The sequence below is a fragment of the Phoca vitulina genome, unplaced genomic scaffold (assembly GCF_004348235.1).
Source record: "Phoca vitulina isolate PV1807 unplaced genomic scaffold, GSC_HSeal_1.0 scaffold12, whole genome shotgun sequence".
NCBI classification, from domain to species: domain Eukaryota; kingdom Metazoa; phylum Chordata; class Mammalia; order Carnivora; family Phocidae; genus Phoca; species Phoca vitulina.
In genome coordinates this window covers 43,440,127-43,461,155 of record NW_022589715.1, presented here as the reverse complement: position 1 = coordinate 43,461,155, position 21,029 = coordinate 43,440,127, and the positions used below count along the sequence as shown (strand labels likewise).

Below are 21,029 nucleotides of genomic sequence, written 5' to 3'. Positions count from 1 at the left end.
GACAAGAGGGTAGTGTTTTCTTTCTTTCTTTTTTTTTTTAAGATTTTATTTATTTATTTGACAGAGAGAGACACAGCGAGAGAGGGAACACAAGCAGGGGGAGTAGGAGAGGGAGAAGCTGGCTTCCCACGGAACAGGGAGCCCAATGCAGGGCTCGATCCCAGGACCCTGGGACCATGCCCTGAGCCGACGGCAGACGCTTAACGACTGAGCCACCCAGGCGCCCCTCAAACTCTTAAATGAGAGGCAAATAAACTTTTATTCTGTTTAATCTTTCACCTGCAACAGAACCTATACAATAATAGTAAGCACACTGTAGCACTTACCATGTGACAGACAGTTTTCCGGGTGCTTTTAATATACTAACTCATTAAATAATATAATAATCTGGAAAAGGCAACCTATTATTAAAGGTAGTTACAGATGTAGAATTCAAGCACAGAAAGGTCAAGTAAGTGGTAGATCCAGGGTCTAAATCCAGGCAGTTTGGTTTTAGAGTGCATATGCTTGGTCCCATGGTTTAGCATAATGCTATACATTTACCAAATATTAAATATCTGTTTAATTAATTAAGAGGTAATCCATTTGCTTAGCACTGTTTAACTGTATTTAGAAATCTCAACATGGGTGGCTTGGTTAAGGCATTTGCTGATTTTCTTCCTCTACAGGAGGAAAATGATTATTCTATACGCAGCAGTGTCCTACAGGACACTCTGCACCCTGCAGCCTTTTACATAGCCAGGCTGTAGCAACTGTGGAATTACCCTGGTGTATCAGCTATTGCTAAGTAAAGACCTGATCCAGCAGTACAGGAGAACTAGAGAAGTGAAAAAGGACACAGATGCATAGCTTAAAGAATCAAGGGGAGGTATGTACACCACCTGTTTGTTTTGAATTCTGTTAGCACCATGCCTATCAAGTGCCAGGGACAAAGTGATTGGTGACAGTGGAAGACTTATAAACATGAAGGAGACATCCATCCTCTAAGGAATTCAAAATCCAAACTCCTTCAAGTACAAGATCTTACCAAAGATCTCTTTTGTGTTTTTTTTTTTCCATTAATACAATAGGACTTTTGAGTATGACAAGTCTCAGAAATCTATGTTTTCAGTGGAACAGAGAAAAGGGAATACTAACAACTATAATGAGATTTTTTTTCTTTTCCTTCCAAAATGCTATCTGGAATTTATGTGACAGAGAACAGAGCCCATCTCTTTGAGATTTTTTTTTCCCCTTCTATTCCCACGTATCAAGGAATGAATCCATAAAGATTCTTTTTGCAGAGATTCAGGTTTTCAAGGTTTCAATAATGAATAGCCACTTTGCTTTTGATAACTTTAATTAAAGTTTCAGAAATGAACTAAGAGCCATAGGGCTTTCTGTATTCTTGAAACAAAGAACAATTTAACCAATTAATACATAAGGGGAACAAATGATTATTTGTAGATTCAAGGCACAATTTTGTCACTCATCTTTCTTTTTTTAAATGTTTTATTTATTTATTCATGAGAGTCAGAGAGAGAGAGAGGCAGAGGCAGAGGAAGAAGCAGGCTCCCCGCCTAGCAGGAAGCCCGATGCGGGACTTGATCCCAGGGCCCTGGGATCCATAACCTGAGCCGAAGGCAGACGCTTAACCATCTGAGCCACTCAGGCGCCCTTGTCACTCATCTTTATTGACAGTTATAGATAATAAAATCTACCATGCCAGAAGTCAAGAATGTCTTGGTTGACAATTACTAAGACCCATTCTATTAAGGTGAATTCTATCCTTCATTTTCCAATTTGGAAAATGCACTACAGTATTGATTTGTAAACCCAGAAGTTGGACTAATATCAACTTTAAGCTTTATATAAATGTGGTATGTTTTAATAAACATTCTCCCAAATTAAAGGAATACTTTGTTTCTACACATGAGCACCAGCAAATGGCTGAATATGTCTCCCTTTATGCCAGCTTGAAGAACACACTTTTATTGAGGTTTACAGTCCTTAAGATGTTTAGAAGTATCCCTACTTTGCATTTTTAATTGCATTTTAAAGGGAGCAGGAAGAAATAACAGTTCAGAATATTTGTTGCCAATTTGAGAAATAAATCTGTATTTGCTTATTTGCTACAGTCTGCCAGATCAGATCTATCCATCCATCCATACATACATACAATACATATTCATTTCTTAACAGTTAGAAGTTTTACTGATCTAGAATCCAAAGGAAAGCTTCTGGACTCAGCTCGTCTGGAACACCTGTAGGTCAAAAAATCTAGAAGTACCTTACCATAAACTGTTCTTCTTCGGATCTCATTGGAGTAAGGGCAAGAGTAATAATCAATCCACATTTTTCCCTCTAAGCAATATCACCCCAGAGCATGCCGTTTGCTCAGACCCATCTGCAACATTCATCAGCAGTCTTTATGTTCACTCCACACTTCAATTTTCACAAAGCCATCCATGAATTGCATACATACATTAAAGTGTAAAATTTTTGGAAGGAAGACTGTTACTTAGAATGATGAATTTCTGGCAAAACTATGCCCATTAGTTTTCTCAATACCAAGAGAGTTTGGCTGGTATTGAATTGACAAAGGAATTGAAATTCATGAAAGTTTTATTAATTACATTTCTGAGTGGGCACATTTCTCTTCTTCAGCTTTCTCTTCTTTATATCCAACTTAAGTCATTATCATGCATTAATCATGATTGTCTATCGTATCTATGGACTTCCACAAGTTCTCCAGCCCTAAACACTTTCGTATAACTATTTGTAAACCTCTCAGGTACATTTTAGTATAAGTAATGAAAGCTTTCAGTAAGTGGCCTATGCCATAAAAATTGGCATTTTTGTGACTAAGCCAAAATTTATTGGAAGACACCTTACCTTGACTATTATTGTTGATCTCAAAAACCAGAGATCTACTCACCTCTAGATTCTTTTTTATATATTTCAGGTAAAAAATAATTCTATTTACATTTCAACCCTTATTGTCTTACGAAATATATTAATTAAGCATATCCAGCATAAATATTAATTGGAAGCTTCTGACCTCCCTTCTGTCCTCCTTAGCAGTCTTGCGTTGCAAACAAATTAAAGATTTAATATAAGAAGTGTTTGTCTACATTGCTACAGAGAAAATACCATTTTATACATCGTAACAGTCATGTAAACATACATAACTTATCCCAATTAGCTGAAAGTCCTGACACACAAGATTGCAGCCATAGATCTATTAAGATGCAGCAGAAATGATATGACATATTGAGAAGGCTGGTTACCTTTATCATGATTATGAAAACTGAAAAATGCGTTCTCCTGTTATCTATTCTGGACAGAATGCTTCTCCTGACCTGGCACACTGAAATAAATTGTCAACCAAACCCTAAAGAGACAAACCCAAAATGTACCCAGAACTCCATACATTAAGTGAATTTTTGATAGAATACAATAGGGATCAAGGACAATGTGGTCTATTAAATAAGCTAAAAAGGCTGAAAGCGTTGAAAATTTTCTAGGCTCTCTGGAGATATGAGCTAGCTTTGATTAAGTAGAAGCTGAGAACATTCCAAACATCAAGGAAAGCACAGGTGGTAGTAGCAGTGAACTGTAGATAGATATAGTATATACTCTGTCTGTATTCAGTGAGTCCACAAGTCCCCAGGAGCCAACTAAAGCCATTTTCAGCACTGATGTTCAGAGACTTCTTCCCTCTTTGCAGTTGGGTAAGATATAAACAAAAATACCCTTCCTTTGTACTTGAACTCCACAGGAAAGCAATTTTACAGAGCTACAGAAGCAGATCTTATTAATTAAAGTCTATTTTTTTTGTATCTCTCCAAATTTCCCCTCCCTTTATTATCAAGGTGTTATATTCTAAAGAATGGGTTCTAAAATACCTTTATGAAATGTGAAGTACTTATCAGCGTTCAATGAACACTAAATACATATCATCCTCCATTAATACGTAAGTACTTGTTGACCCAATTGTATTTAGAGTTTAACTAAGTAAAATTAAACTGTATCCATATCCTCACTAGACAAAACAAGACTGTTTAAAATATGATTTTGGAGACCAAGAGGGATTGAGTCCTTCTAAAAAATGAAATAAGTTAACAGAGCTACCAACTTCTATTTAAATAATATTTTTTCTGTACACTTTAACGAAGATTTGATTAACAAATCTTTAAAAACCCAATGTAAACATGTTTATTAAATATCCAGGGCCCTAAAAATCACAGAGCAATTGAATTTTGTAATCTTATTTTTAATCTGTTATGCAATTCCAGTGATGATCCAATAGCTAGATTTAAAAGTAAACAATACAATAAACACATGCCAGAGATAAGAAAAAAATTATTTGTTAAATTCAGGATTCAAGTCACAATCTCAGGTCAATAGATTCACAATGTTTTAAATCTTAAATTGTTAAAAATTAATATTTAATAACCAATGCCCAAAAATCTCCTTTGCTACCAGATTAGTTCATATCAAATGACAAATGGATATGCTAATAAGCATGGGCCACAAATTTATGAAAAAGTCTATTTGTGGCTTGTTTCTCAATATTATTACCAAAGTGCATGCTTTGCAAAATCCAAACTGCTTTGTTGCAGGAAACACATGACAAAGAGTCTCCTCCAGATTGGAATCCCCAATGTTCCTGCCCTTAGGAGCTGTAAAGAGAAACTATCTACCCAATTTCCTGTCCCTTTTTGCAAGAATGGGCTTTTAGAAATAACCCTTTCCTTCTTCCATGGTCAGATTGACCCTACCTTGATTGTTCTTGGATGAATTGGCCCCTACCTGTAGCCTCATGGTTGTGTTCTTTAAAATGAGACAAGAGAAAAGCACTGGCCACCTAACACTTGGTGATTATTCAAGAATCACTGGTACTTTAAAAATCAAACTGATATTAAAACAAGAAGAAGCCTCCAGTCTTCTGTTTTACAAGATAATTAAATTAATCCCTGAATAACTAATCTATTGGGACTTTAAAGTACTGAAAGTGGGACACCCTACAAAAATTACTTGGTATAAAATAAGAGCCAAACATCACTGAATTCATTGTCTGCTCCTTAAGTCATTATGGTATTGGACTTTTACTAATAAAATAGATGACGTCTACCTTATTAAAGGAATATTCACACTGGTTAATTCATAACAGTAGCACCTGTGACCGCTGAGAAAGCAACTGTCTCTTTAAAAGCCAGCCCAAAGCTGTGCTCAGGTGTGCACACTGAGCCTTTTGTCTTTAGACTTGGCAAACACCAGCTCAAAAATAATTTTGTCATTCAGAGGAGAAGCTATTTTATGGATAAAAGATTATGAATTTCACAGCTGACTTGAGATCTACTCAAGCCAACAACATTGGTTTCTACTTTGTAAGTAGGATTTGTTCTGTCAATGCAGATTTCTCAGTAAGTACTTTTCCCTTTCAAAGGCCAAGTCAGATTTCAAAGCAACATTTACATTTTTTTTTAATACAAATCAAGTCACTGATTACATTAGCTCAAATTCAAAACTGATGCACTCTTTGTGTCCCCTCCTACATTTCGGTTAAAATGGAAACAGACTTGGTTTCCAACTTTTAATACTGACATTTTTTGGTGTAATCAAAATGCAGAAACATTGGCTTAGACCCAGAAAAAAACTGAAGAAGGGATTAAGGACTGCAGTGGCTTTTCTTTCTTTCTTTCTTTTTTTTAAAGATTTTATTTATTTATTTGATTGAGACAGAGAGGGCACGGGTGGGGGAAGGAGCAGAGGGAGGGGGAGAAGCAGACTCCCCGCTGAGCAGGGAGCCAGATGTGGAACTGGGTCCCAAGACCGTGAGATCATAACCTGAGCCAAAGGCAGACCCTTAACCAACTGAGCCACCTAGGCGCTCCCGCAGTGGCTTTTCGTTGTTACATGTGTATATACGTTATGTGTGTATGGTGTGTCTTTTTAACAACTAGGTCTATCTCTTCTCGAATAACACATAATACTGATACCATGTATTAGACAACATGCACATGAAGACAGTCGAGGTACTGTCTAATGTTTGAATTTACTTTCTTCCTTTTATTTGGTTTCTGCTTTTATCATCCTTACATGTTTTGAAAGCTTAAGGATATGTCAGATTAGGCAAAGATCAAGAAGAAGATTAACTTTTTGACTGGGGGAGTTCTCTAATTGTGAACATCTCTAAAGCCTGAAAGGCAATTTAATTAGTCACTAAGTGGGGAGAGTCTATTTAACAACAGGCCCTAAATGGCATTACTCCTGGTCATCTGAGTAGAACATAGAAAGGTTGCAAATGAAATGGCAACAGATTTAATTGCTCATTCTGAATATTCATAACAGTCCAAGACCTTGCCTCAAACCAAGTTTAGACAATTTTTAAACAATTTCATTTTTCATTATAATTGGTGATCAGGCCCAACATACTGAAACCGTGTCTATGTAAAAAGACCACCAAATGACTATTTTCATTACTCCTGTTTACTCTCAAGTGCTTTCATGATGAGTTTATTTAAACCATGATCCACTGAAATCACGAATGACTCTCAAAGCTTCCCCTTCTTCTTTCTCTGGATTTATACACGTGTTTCTAGAAATCCTGCATGAACATTTTTTTTTTTTAAGATTTTATTTATTTATTTGACAGAGAGAGACACAGCGAGAGAGGGAACACAAGCAGGGGGAGTGGGAGGAGAAGCAGGCTACCCGCCAAGCAGAGAGCCCTATGCGGGGCTCGATCCCAGGACCCTGGGACCATGACCTGAGCCAAAGGCAGATGCTTAACAACTGAGCCACCTAAGCGCCCCTCCTGCATGAACATTAAAAAATAATAATAATATAAAAGAATAAAATAAAAATAAAGGGGGCATGATAAGTTCCAGGTAATCAGTGATGTAACTTTGCTTCAGAAACTATCTCAAACGAAACTGTGTCATTCATGGAGTTTTGTGCACAATGTATCTAAGTTGGCATTCGTATTTAGTAAGAGGCAGTACACAAGGCGCTGAAGAACAGAGAAGACAGGAAGTCGGCCACCAGTGTGGCCTTGGGCAAGTTATTTAATTTCTTCCAGCTTCATAATCCTCACCTGTGAAATGGAGATAGTTTGCTAATCTCTTAAGGCTTTGGTAAGGATTACATAAGATATATTTGTAAAGCACTTAATGAAGGGTTGAACACATAAGAGGTGCTCTAAATATTAGCAATAAGTTTAGGACTTAATATCAAGGGATCTCTCTTTAAAGAAAATCATTGAATGAAAAGAATTATTTCCTCAATACTTTAATTGCCTAGAGTTGGACACTTGATCCAAGGTCCTCTCCCATCTACATATTTATTATTTGATGGTTTTTTTTGGTTTTGTTTTTGTTTTTTTTTTTAAGAAGGTTGAGGGGATATCTGAGTGGCTCAGTAGGTTAAGCATCAACCTTTGGCTCAGGTCATGATCCCAGGGTCCTGGGATGGAGTCCTTGCTCAGTGCAGAGCCTGCTTCTCCCTCTGCCTGCTGCTCCCCTTGCTTGTGCTCTCTCTCTCTCTCTGACAAATAAATAAATAAGATCTTTTAAAAAAATAAAGAAGGTTGACTATAATTTGGTTACACTAACCTTGGTTATTACTTAGAACTCAATTTAGAACACGTGTAAAACAAGATATTCTTACAAGTCCAAATTGGAAAATCCTCAAACATCGATGTCTTTGAAATGGTACTATATATGCAGCTTTTTATTGGGCCACATGGTTTCAATTCTAAACTGGTGGGAAATCAGGAGTTTCGACTTCCAGCATTGCCTCTGCCACCAGTTGTGAGGGTCCTGGTCCGCTTCATCTGTAATATGAGAGTTTGTATCTCTTAGGTCCCTTCAATGTGTCCAGAAGCTGTTTGAGAATCTGTAATCCCAATGCAATTTATGAGGGGAACAAAAATCTTTCATCTTTTATGTGGTAAATCCCCAACTGTGACAAATTCATCTTCACATATACGAAATTCTGGCCCAGTTCCTCCGGCAGACCCCCATGGTGGACACTCTTTTAGTTATACACAAAATTAGGTCAAACTGTTACCCAGGAAATGTGGAGAAGCGACACGCTCACAGCCTGCATTGTCTAGACTAATTTTCTTGTTCCCTTTGATGCCACCATTGGAGCCCTGCCAGCTGCCTCTGTGGAAACAAGTATTAATTGCACTTGTTCAAATTAGTCCTTCCTCCAAAGTCCCTTCCAAGATCACACTACAGTGCTGTCCTGAGATCTTAGGGAGACTAACTTAAAAACTACCCAATCTTTCCCCTTCCAAACAAGTTCCTGCAAATAGACTCATGGGTAAAATGGACCTCATGATGTGTCTGGTTCTTGGAATGGATCTGTTTTTAAGGCTCAGGGCCTGAGGGATGCATCTAAAGTAAATAAAGCTTGTCATGTTGTCAGTTCTGGATGATATATATGCACTAATAGAGAGAAAAGTCCAAAAGCACTTGCCTTTGCAATCCAGCATTTTGTGAGTTTTAGCACAATACTAGGCATATAGCAGGAACTTAGTAAATACTCATGCTTGCTGAATGATAATTTGGCATGAGATGCATGTTCTTAAAAGGGCTTTCATTTAAGCTAACATTTACTCTACACTACAGTCCCTTTAAGTTTGCTCCCTCTGTCATTAGGATTTGGATGGGTTTGCCCTGTAGAATATAACCTTGTCCATAGCTTCTCCAAGGGGGGAAAAGAAAAAATAAAAAAGATTAGGACTCTGAAGCCTGTGTGTACACTTCTGAGCTGTCTTTGGCCCCTACACATGCAAAGTTCCTAACTTTCAAGATGTATTGGTTACAGTTATGAATAGATTCAGGACTGAGATCTGTGAGTGCATTTTATTTCTTGGTTGAACAGGATAAAGGATCAATAAGCTTAAATCCTCATCAGCTAGCTATGTGCTAGGACAAGTTATTTAACCTCTCAGTTTCCTCATCTATAAAGTGGAGAAAATGTTAGCATTCAGCTAAGAGTTATTGTGTGGCTTAAATGAAATGACATGTAAGCTCAGAGGTATCACAAGGCTTGAATTAAGTAACATATGTAACACACTGAGCAGAGTAGCAACAAGGTAGTAAGTGTTCAATGAAATGTTGCAGTTATTACAATTATTATTGCTATTGTTACACAGAAGAAAGCTTCATATTAAAATGGGCTGTTTTTTGAAAGTCAGTTTGAAGCACAGAACTTCATCCTCATGAAAATAATACTGCTTTACCAAATATCGGCTCCTACATACCATCACCTCTTGGCTGCAGTTCCTTTTGATATGTTCTCTTCACAGAGCAAGGACAAATCATCTTTTATTTAGTGCAGTCTGGGATAAAGGAGAGATTTACTAAATAAACCGCTCTCATATCCTGTAGTTCCATGTCCATGACCCTGTGTTTTAGGCAGAAGCAACTAATGGAAGTAGAAACATGGAAGGTGGGAGAGAGAAAAATAATCTCCCTTAGTTTTATTTATAAATATTTATCAGATTTAACTATAATGATAATGACACATTTTTCTTATCCTTATAAACTATGCATAACATGTTCTCTGATGTATCAGGAAATAAATGAAAATTCCATATCTAGTCATCATGCTATTAAATTTGATAGAGAAATATATTTTTCACTCTCACTGAAGCCTTCTGTTTCAAACTGAAGAAGACATTCCGGTCTGTCATTAGATTATTACTACTGAATGTTCCAAAAATAGCTTAAGATTTAACCCTTAACCTCCAGTCTTAGATAGAGCTCTGGGTATGAATGTTTACCTTCTCTTTTGATATCCCACTTTAAAAAAACATGAAATTAAGCCTTTCTCAGTTGCCTTCAAGTATTAAAACCTTGAAAGAAAATATAAACCAAATAAAATGAACCAGCAAATTGATTTACTTATACAGGATTAGGACTCAACCTCTTTTAACTTTGATCAAGTAAGTTAAGAGGGTTTTTTTGTTGTTAGTTACTTTGTTACTTGGGGAGGGGTGTTGTTTTGTGGTTTGTTGTTGTGTGAATAGCAAGATCTAGTTTCTTGCTATTCAAAGTGTGGTCCCAGGACTGCTGGCATGAATACCAACTGGGAGCTTGGAGAAATGCAGAATCTCAGGCTCCACTCCAGATCTACAGAAAAAAAAAAAAAAAATCCTGCATTTTAACAAGGTGTCCTTATTAAAAGTCTGAGGGCAAACAAATCAGCCAATGTCATTGGTGAGGATTATTTTTTTCCTTTTTTTACCCACAGACTAGCTAACTCAAACTAGCAACTAAATGGTTGATTTTCTGCAACTGCTTGTGGTATTCTGACCCAGGTGGTGAATGATGGATAATGTGCTATCCACCTTCCATGCCATCCAAGTCATGGCTCATCAAGCCTCGTTCATGATATTTTTCTTACCAACTATTATAGTTATTTTCAAAATCACCATATCTCTGTTAAGTACTATGAAAACTCCTTGTGTGCAGAAAACTGCCTAATGCTCTCAGCTTTAAGCAGAATAATTATTTGAGAAATATTTATTATTTAATCAAAATGCCGTATTAGATTTCAAGGTCAGCCCATAAGTATTTACTCAATGCTACATACAGCTACAATACAGTTTTGATGCTTCAAGCCCCATCCTAGGGTCTTAGGAGCAGAGAGGAAATGCAGTGCAAGAGGAAGAAGAGTGTCCTACTACTATTAGTGCTGGGATAGGTCAAGGCTACAGTTCAAGCCCACAAGTCAGCTTGTGGATTATTTGGACCAAGACTGTTTATTGCTCCCTTCTTTTTGTTTCTTGGATAACGTAACTGGCTGTTTAGAATGGTTTCCCTTACAATGGGGAGCACACATTTCTGTGCCCTCCAACTCCCAGCTCATATTCATAGAAAACTAAAATTGCAACACTGTAAAGGGAGAAAAAAAAAAAACAACTGCCACTCAATATATTTCATTCAGAATGAGGCTTTGAAAGAAGCAATGATCCTTTGTGCCCAAGGCTGCTCAATTTGAGCACTGCATCCTGTATTCTCTGAAACGGTATTTTGTTTCTATTTGGATTCCAGGCTGCTGAAATAGAGTCCTCCTCAGGCAAATGTACAAGAATACAGCATATTTTGTCCTCAAATGACTCTCCTTACAGAATGATCTATCAATTTGAATATTACTTGTCATTACATCAAAAATTAAATCTGTAACAAATATTAACTGGTGTAATACTTTGGGAATTATTAGAGAACTTAACCAAACTTAACCTATAAATTACATATGGATATCATGGTGCCGTTTTTTAACATATATATTTATATGTGTATATTTATGCATAACTATGTGTTTATGTAATTGATATAAAGTAAGAGAGAGGAGAAGGAGAATTTGCAAAGAAGATACTAACAGTGAACCATGAGAGACTATGGACTCTGAGAAACAAACAGGGTTTTAGAGGGGAGGGGGGAGGGGGGATTGGTTAGCCCGGTGATGGGTATTAAGGAGGGCACGTACTGCATGGAGCACTGGGTGTTATACGAAAACAATGGATCGTGGATCACCGCATCAAAAAGCAAAAAAAAAGAAAAGAAAAGAAAAGAAAAGAAAAGAAAAGAAAAGAAAAGGAAAAAAATCTGAAAAATAAATAAATAATAAAGCAAAAAAAGAAGATACTAACAGAACATAGAGAAGAATCATTACATCTTATTTTATAAGGTGGTATTTATAATTATATTTTGGAGGGATGATGGGTAATATTTTTTACATTACTTTGTTTCTTAACATTTTTCATGTTAAAAACGTTGAAGAAACCAAATGCAGTATCCTCTAATTTGTACAACACAAATTCCATGTTTTCCTAGATAATGACAAGGGTTGTATAACTATTAAGACCTTTAGATAAGTCTGTACACCAAAAATAAATGTAAAAATTATTTTCTATTTTATGGGAGAAATAAGCTAAGAAGAGTAATGCCATTTACTCTTCTAGTAAACAGGACATAATATAACAAACACATGCTTACAAAAGGATCATGATTATCAAGGGTTATTTCAGCTATTCTTTAAAACAAAACTAGTTGCAAAGATCACTTAATCAAATCACAATGGAGTGTACTACAACACTCAATTTAACAAATTATCTCAAAAAACAGAACAAAACAAAACAAAGCAAAAACAAAAATGGGCATCAAAGAAGATCAAATGCTTCCAGATATTGATTTACCAAAAGGGAATTTTGGAGAGTTTCTGTTTACAAACTAAGAATGTGAATCTGAATAGTTAGAGATATGCACTGTTGCAGGTAATATCTATGTATGGTATGTAATTTTTGGTGTCTGAAAGGCTCTTAAACCCCCTTCGAGAGCAAGAATGAAGAAGCCCTGCACTGACAGTCTTAGTCTGGATGGATCATGCCAGCCAACCAGGTACTCCCTCCCCTCAAAACCACACAGGAGGTAGCCAGAATTCATGATATTATTCACAGTGCTGCTTATGAAGAAGTAGAAATTTAAGAGAAAAAAGACGTGATGGCTAAAAAAAAAAAAAAAATGAATGAATAAATAAATAAAGGGAAAATTTTTCTCAGGGCACAAAATTTACTTTTGAACTTTCAAAAATATTTTTTCATTATAAAAAGAAGTGTCAAACGAATTACAATTAGAAATTTGGAATGCAAAAATATCCAAATGCTTACATGATATGGATTGCACAGTTTCTTCAATTTATCGAAATAAAGAGTAGTTGCCAAAGGAACATTTGCCTCTATGTTTTGAAATATAAAAACATATATCTCCAATGTTATATATTCCCATACCCCGAAGCAGTGAAGAAGTGTGTTTATATCTGTGCCACAAGATACAAATGGCAACTCTTTTAGAAAAGGAGAGTCACACCCCAATAATCAAAAGGAAATGCAGAAAATCTACAAACAACCACCAGACTCACATTGAAAAGACTGACAATGCCAAGTGTAGACAAGATATTATGGGAAATGTAAATTTGTAAAGCCACTGCGGGAAACAGATTGACATTACCCACTAACATTGCAGAAATATATACTCTACGGCCCAGCATTCCCCCACTTAACTCCTGTCTTATACCAAATAGAAATGCGTGCAAATACGCATAAAGTAAAATGGACAAGAATGTTCCAGTCATATTTACAGTAGCCTCAAAATAGAGAAAATAAAATGTCCATCAATAAGAAATTAGATAAATATATTTTAGCATATTTAGAAATCAAAATGCTACACAGTAATTTTAAAAAAATGAACTACAGTTATATACAAGAATATGTATGAATCTCACAAACACCAAACTGCACGAACGAGGAAAAACAAACTACGTGCTGTATGATTCATTTATATAAATTGTAAATATACGAAAAATTAAACTCTCAGGAGTGAAGTGAAACGAGCAGTTACCTTTGGGGATAAGGAGCTAGGAAATGATTGGTCGGGGGCCTGATGGCAGGTTCTGGGGTATTGGCTTGACCACATGTGTAGTGTTTACACAACTGTTTATTTTGTGATGATTCACTTAGCCACGCATTTATGTTCAGTTCACTTTTCTGTATGTTTGGTTATATTTCACGTAATAAAAAAATCAAATAGAAAAAAATACATAAAATGAAGTAGTAACCAAAATTATTGTCTGTAAACACACTGATACATAACACCTTTTAGTGATTAATATGACTCACATGGGGTTGTTATCAATTAATTTGTGGGTGTACTTTTCATAGAACAGCTCACGCTGTCCTGTGGAAACCATCAACTCAAGGGAACTCAATAGTTATCTTTACTATTATGTCATGATGGTCTTTAAATACTGTGCAACCACTGCTCTTTCTGTCCTGAATTACAATAAATGATAAATAATTATACAAAATGTGGAAGATGCCTGCCTTCTTTAGAAAATTAAAACTTCTTTCACTATTATTTGAATTCCAGGGCAGGGAATCTGCTTGGAATATTTAGCTTGGTCTTCCACCTACATTTGTGGAAAAAAACAAAAACAAAACAAAAAACAAAAACCCTCAGAAGCATCCTAAATATATAAACACAAATATAAATAATAATAAATACCTTGGCACTTGGAGCAGGGGAATTGTATTAAGGAATCAAGTAATATTTGGTTAATTTTGAGAGACTAGTGTGGTAATTGAAGAACAGTAGTGAGCAGAAAAGAAGGAAAAAAGAACAGGATATAGTTAGTCATCATCCTGGCCTTAATTAATAGATGCTAATGCAATAATTCTTTATTAGTAGTATTAATCACTACATAAGTTCACTACTATCTGAGTTTGACCCAATTCATTCATTTTCTTTAAGCATCTTTTTTAAGAAGGCTCCACATCCAATGTGTGGCTTGAACTCACGACCTTGACATCAAGAGTCACAAGCTCTACTGACCGAGCCAGCCAGGCACCCCAACCCAATTCATTCATTAACGCAATTTCATTTCCTTGACAATTTTTCTCTTGGGCAATACTGCTAGTAAATTTACCCCTTGTCAGTCCAACCAAATTCTGAGATTTCTCCCTCATTCGTAGTTCACAGAGGAATGTGGATATTCAGATTCAGGATTTTGATTTTTTACCTTGAAGAAAGGGTTGTGTTATTAGAAGCTGAACAAATTATGCAGGGTGCAGTCATAGTATTGGGGTGGGGGGGGAAGGAAAAGATGGTGTAGACACAGCTGATGTGGGCAAGAGAGTGGTAGGTCTATAAGATGACTGTTCTTTGTTTTTGGTCTTGGAAAATTTTGCATTTTTTTTTACAAGGTCACAGAGCTGTGATCTAAATTCTCAATCTAACTATTTTTGATAGTGCTTTTGAGAGTGATCTTACATTTTCAATGCATTTTGTTTTTCCCTCTGACAGTTCAGGTTACTTTATTGAGTGTGTAACCACATTTCCCACCACTGGTTTCCGACCTGTACATATGTTAAAACTGAGGTGTGTTTTAGGTGTGTTTTAGAGATCTCTTCTGAATTTTCTCAGAAGATAATTCATAACCCTGCCCTCCTGATTCCTGTCACTTCCTCTCATCCAGTCACTAGAAAATGACTATATCAGATTTATCCTGAGGATGAGCTAAAATAAATCTATAGCAATTGCAGCAACCTTGTTCACCATCAACTAAAACCAAATAAACAAAACAATGACAAAAATAAACCACCCTGGGTTAAAGGATTTTCAGTTTTGACAGAGGCAGTGATTCTCAGACTTTGGCGTGCACAAGCACTACTTGGGTAATTTGTTAGAGCACACCAGGGCTCCCTTGAGAATCACTGACTGCAATGGACTGGGTATTTGTGTCCTCTTCCTCCCCGCCAAATTCCTATGTTAAAAATCCTAACCCCATAATGGTATTAGGTGGGGCCTTTGGGAAGTAATTAGGTCATGAGGGTGGGGACCTCATGGATGGAATTAGTGCCTATATAAAAGGAACCCTGGAAAGCCCTCTTGCCCTCTTTCCATCGTGTGAGGACACAATGAAAGGTTGCCAGTCTCTAACCAAGAAGAGGGTTCTTACCAGACACCGCATTTACTGGTACCTTGATCTTGGACTTTCCAGCCTCCAGAGCTGTGAGAAATAAATTTTTGTTGTTTAAGCCACCCAGTCTATGAAATTTTTACTACAGCAATGTGAACTATGACACTGCCACAGGCAGAAAATATTAAAACACTGATAGCAGAGGACACTGGTCATATACATTAAGAGATAAATAAAAGTCTAAGGTAACATTATATAAGGGTAAATGAATGTTACAAAAAATAAGTTTAGGAAAAACTGAGATTGGGACGCCTGGGTGGCTCAGTCGTTAAGTGTCTGCCTTTGGCTCAGGTCATGATCCCAGGTGCTGGGATCGAGCCCCGCATCGGGCTCCCTGCTCGGCGGGAGGCCTGCTTCTCCCTCTCCCACTCCCCCACTGTGTTCCCTCTCTGGCTGTGTCTCTCTCTGTCTAATAAATAAATAAACTCTTAAAAAAAAAAAAAAAGGAAAAAGTGAGATTTCTATTGGATGTAAGGGGTAGGGAATTTTTTTTCTGACAAAGTGAGCTTGACCTGAGTTATAAAAATGTAGTATAAATTCTAGTATATCAAAAATTATCTTGATGAAGTCCTGGGTGTTATATACAAACAATGAATCATGGAACACTACATCAAAAACTAATGATGTAATGTATGGGGATTAACATAACAAAATTAAATTAAATTTTAAAAAAACTAAAAAAAATTATTACATCAGCTTTATTAATCAAGGCTGCGATGGTGAATAACTATATTCTGCCCTTCCTTAAGCTCACTCCTACTTCCCAATTCTTACCCTAGCCTCTCATAATTATACCATTATGACTTGATTCTCAATGCCACCAGTACTCCTGGGATCAGTATTTATTTATACATTTAGGATGCTCATGAAATTTTTGGCAATCAGGATCCACAGAAATAGGAGGAAGGCCAGGCCAAATACCCCTTTCAAGCAGTCTTCCTGCCCTAGAAGATGTGGACCCTGAGGTCATCTGCTGGATAAACCGCTCTGTGGGGGCTAGCACACTTTAGTCCCTTTGGGCATGTGATGATAGGTTAATTGTGAGAAGAGGAAATCCAGGCAGGCATCAAAATGCACAGCAGCAATTGTATACTTAAGCAGATAGAAAGCTCACAGGGATATATGCCACTACTTAGTTGAAGTCATTAACAGCATCTTAGTCCAGGAGTAGCCAGGCCAATTAAACAAACATACAAATGATTGGTATCAGACTCTCCCTTTTGTGGAAGACATCAGGGCTGCTAGGAATTTAATGTCTTCAGGGAATAGAAAAAGTGCAGATAAGGTAGCTGAGGATACCGAAGAGAAATGTCTCACACTTTTATAATTTTACCTCTTCACCTTCCACTTTGCAGATAGAATCAGAGCACAAAGATTTTGGCAGCTGCCATGTGAAGCTCTATTCTAACTGTCTCATACATGAGCATATAAGGACAGTATATGGGGAATTTTTTAATCTGATAGTAGATACGTAGTTTCATCAATGGAACTATCGAGAAAAACAATTTACAGACAATTGCTTGCATATGTACTCTTGAGTATCTGGGTACTCTGAAGAGAAAAAAAAAAAAACAAACGCATTTTTCATACCCAAAAGAAGAAAGTATGAGAATAGCTATACTCTGGCTAGGGTAGAGTCTTTATTTAAAGACCTCAAACTTTGATGGTAGAAGCCAGTCTTCCTCTCACCTGAATACTAAGGAATGCTAAGAAATGCTAGTTTCTGCTGACACCTTTCCTGCTTCAAAAAGATAAGATTCACTTTCATCTATTTCTCATATGGGGTCTATATAATTTTGTTTGTAAGGAGGGGAAGGAAAAAAAAGGGAAAGCGTTCTGCCACTTTAAAAATGGAAAAAAAAAAACAAACCCTGAAAAACTTCTAGAAAATACTTTACCCTTCCTTTCCTCTTCCTCCTCAGCTCAAATTAGAAGCAACTCACCGGCACTACAATACGCAGGTTCCTTCTTCTAAATGAATCAAGTTCCTTTTTCTCATTATTCATCACTCACAAAGCCAGAAGAGTTCTAATCCCTCAGTCAGAGAAAAAAAAAAAATCACACCTTATGATTATATGGGCATTAAAATCAATGATGTTCTAAATCTATTTTTTAAAATGCCATTGTGTTCAGATACAGTGGTTTTGGAGTGTTGAAGTACAAATGAAAACACAGAATAGTTTTGCTGTAACTATATGAGAGTTGAAATAAAAGGTTCTGAGGACTGCATATTCTCCACAAGGATCATAAAAAACTAATGCCAAGAATCAGAGGCAACAAATCAGCATTTACAATAATGCTCACATGGGTCCTAGCCTGAGCCTAGGGAGACTTGAAGCAATTCCTGAATCCCTCTGAGCCTCATTTTTCTCCCATCTAAAATGAAGGTGCTGGACTAGGTGAGCTCAAAGTCCTTTCCCAACGTAAAATGCCGTGAGTTTTTTTTAAAGATTTTATTTATTTATTTGACAGAAAGATAGAGAGAGAGAGAGAGCGTGTACAAGCAGCCGGGAGAGGCAGAGGGAGAAGCGGGCTCCCTGCTGAGCAGGGAACCCTATGCTGGGGCTGATCCCAGGACCCTGGTATCATGACCAGAGCTGAAGGCAGATGCTTAACTGACTAAACCACCCAGGCACCCCTAAAATGCCATGATTTTACCCACCTTTGGAAACACTTTAAAATTCTGATTATAAAGTAACATATGGTTGGGGGGAAAAAAGAAATATAAGTAAGAAAATGTACAATATTGTAATTCCACCACTCACAGATAATCGCTTTGGTGTATAATTTTGTAGGTAATGATCTGATTCCATAAAAATGCACGTGCATGCACACACACAACCAACCGCAAAGCCATAACGACCACAGTACAACACAGTGGGATCTCCTTTCTGCTTTATCTCTCTAAAGAATACATGAACGCTTTTCCTGTTTTAGCATTTAAGTGTTTAACAATTGAGGTTCTGGCAACGAAAACTGCACAGGCAGCAGCTCCATTTTTCTCAGAATCAAGTGAAACTGAACAGGCAATTAAAAGTTACTGAACTGCAAGGTAAAATTACTTCACTGCTCTGTCACTGGGTGACTAAAGAGGGGAGACAATGGAAATCACATTTAGAATTAAGATAGAACGACAGAACGTAGCAGTCTGCTCTACTAAAACGGAATCTATAAACATTAGACATAATCAGCAGCACTTCAATCATGCTCTTTGCTCACAGTAAGACAGAAGATTACACAAAACAAGTGTGCAATGCTCAAATCTGTGGCATTGCTGGTTAACAGAAGGCATTTCCCTCCCAGCCCACACAGTGATCCAAATTCTCTCCTGAACAGCCAGTGCCCAGCTTACAAATGGGCTACAGGCCAAGAGTCCATTATAAGCCAGTTGTACCAAGCCCTGTTATCAATCTTTCCATAGAATTAATGTTATAGAAGGCGCTTTAAATAAATAAATAAATAAATAAATAAATAAATAAATAGTGCTTAGGTTTCTAGGCTAGCCTACAAAAGCCAGTTTATTAAAAGATGCATTATTAAAGGACAGTGGCAAGAGTACTATGGAAAATAATCGCTGTGGTAATGCTTCTTTGGAACTTGTCTTTAGAGTTCAATCTTAGAAGTACAGGAGTAGAGTTCTTCTGAAGATTAGTGGTGGTAGTTTCCCTCCCTAGTGATAAACAGTAGGTGTGAAAGGACAAAGTTTAAAAGACTTCAAGAGTTCAACCAGGAAGATTAGGAGACAGAGATCAAGGAAAAATAGTGACATTGCAATGTGGAAAACAAGAAATGGCATGAGTTGGAGGAACTGGCATTATGATTTGGAAAGCAAAAGTAGGTAATAATCAGAATATGGAAGAACAGGGCCCTTCTTTAGGATCTCCTGAACATCATGATCTTGAGCTCTTCTTATTTTAGTTAGAAGGTGGAGGGCTACATAGTCAAGGGTGAAATCAGTTTTCCCTACCTAGTAGAATGTTTGGGGAAGAGGATTTGCTAATGTGGGATGAAGAGAAAATGCAGGAGAAATCTGGGGAAGGAGTAAGACATTTCCATTCCAACTGGAATCTTATGTCTATTTCCTGCCCCTCCACTAAAAACCCTACTTAGAAACTTGGGCTTTGGGAATATGTAGGAAGTCAAGAAGATGCATTGAGATTTAAAATGAGAATCTCAAGGATTTAATAGGGTAGCTCAAGCATCAAACAACAATGAAAGTGAATAGGGATGTGGTAGATAGGCAAGGGGAGATCTTGCCACATTTAACTGGTACAGCCATTTGCCCCAAAATTAACACATTAAATTGAATTAAGCAATCTGTGAGGATTCCTTTTGGGTAACATTTTCCATAATCTAGAGAATAAACACAGATAATTTTACACTTGATGTTACGTGATAAAATATGAAACCCAATCTTAAAAGTTATCATTCCACAAGTATAGGTAAGAACAAATATGCTTAAGACAATAAGGTAGTAAATAATATCAACATGTAACAAACACATATTCTGATATAGATTTAATACAACACAAAAACAAATGCCAACATATCAATTAGGAAGGCTGAAGTAAATTGAAGTGTGTTACTATGGAGTCCCACGTTCATAGGAATAATTCCAAATAACGTTTATTCCTGAAATATCATTAAACCTCAATTAATCTATTTTCCCCAAAAAATCAATTAGAAAATACCATAAAGACAACAATAACAAAAAGTAAAAATGAGGACATTTTTTTAATAGTACAATGGGATTCCATTTCCTGGCACTACAGTGAACTAAATGTTCAGTGAAACCCTTCCTGATATACATTTAAAAATGACAGATGAACTATGAAAGTAGGTTAAGAGACACAGAGGAGATAGGCAATGAAAATATCCAACATACATGTAGTCAGTGTTCCAGAAGGAGAAGAGAAAGAGAGTTGGAGAGAGGCTGATAATTCTACATAATTGATGATGAAAATCCTTACGTCAGGAAACCCAGTGAGTTCAAAGTTAAAAAGAGAGAGAGAGAGAGAGAAAAGAAAAAGAATGCTTACCTAAAGAGACACATGGTAGTAAAAGAATAGAAACCCACAAGAAGAAAGAAGATCTTAAAAACAGAAGGAATGAAAGAGTAGTCAGAAATAAATGATAATTAGATTTACAATTGATTCTCAACACTTACAATGGAAGCCAGAGGATAAGGGGGTTAACATTTTCAAAGTATGTGATGATAGCCATTCTACCACAATAGCTATACCCAGTAAATTAATCTTTCAGAATGAGGTTAAAATAAAGACATTTTCAAAGAATTAAAAAACAAGAGAAGTCACCATCAAAAGACCCTCACTAGAGTAACTTCTAAAGAATACACAGAAAGAAAGAAAGAAAGAAAGAAAGAAAGAAAGAAAGAAAGAAAGAAAGAGAAAGAAAGAAAGAAAAAGAAAGATAGATAGATGATAGATAGATAGATAGATAGATAGATAGATAGATAGATAGATAGATAGATA

General features: G+C 36.6%; 1 protein-coding gene across 40 annotated transcripts in view; it reads right to left on the bottom strand.

Annotated features, from left to right (window-relative positions):
- NRXN1 (neurexin 1) overlaps positions 1 to 21,029 on the bottom strand; it is a 1,121,375-nt gene that overhangs the window by 364,947 nt on the left and 735,399 nt on the right. The gene's annotated exons all lie outside the window — the stretch shown is intronic.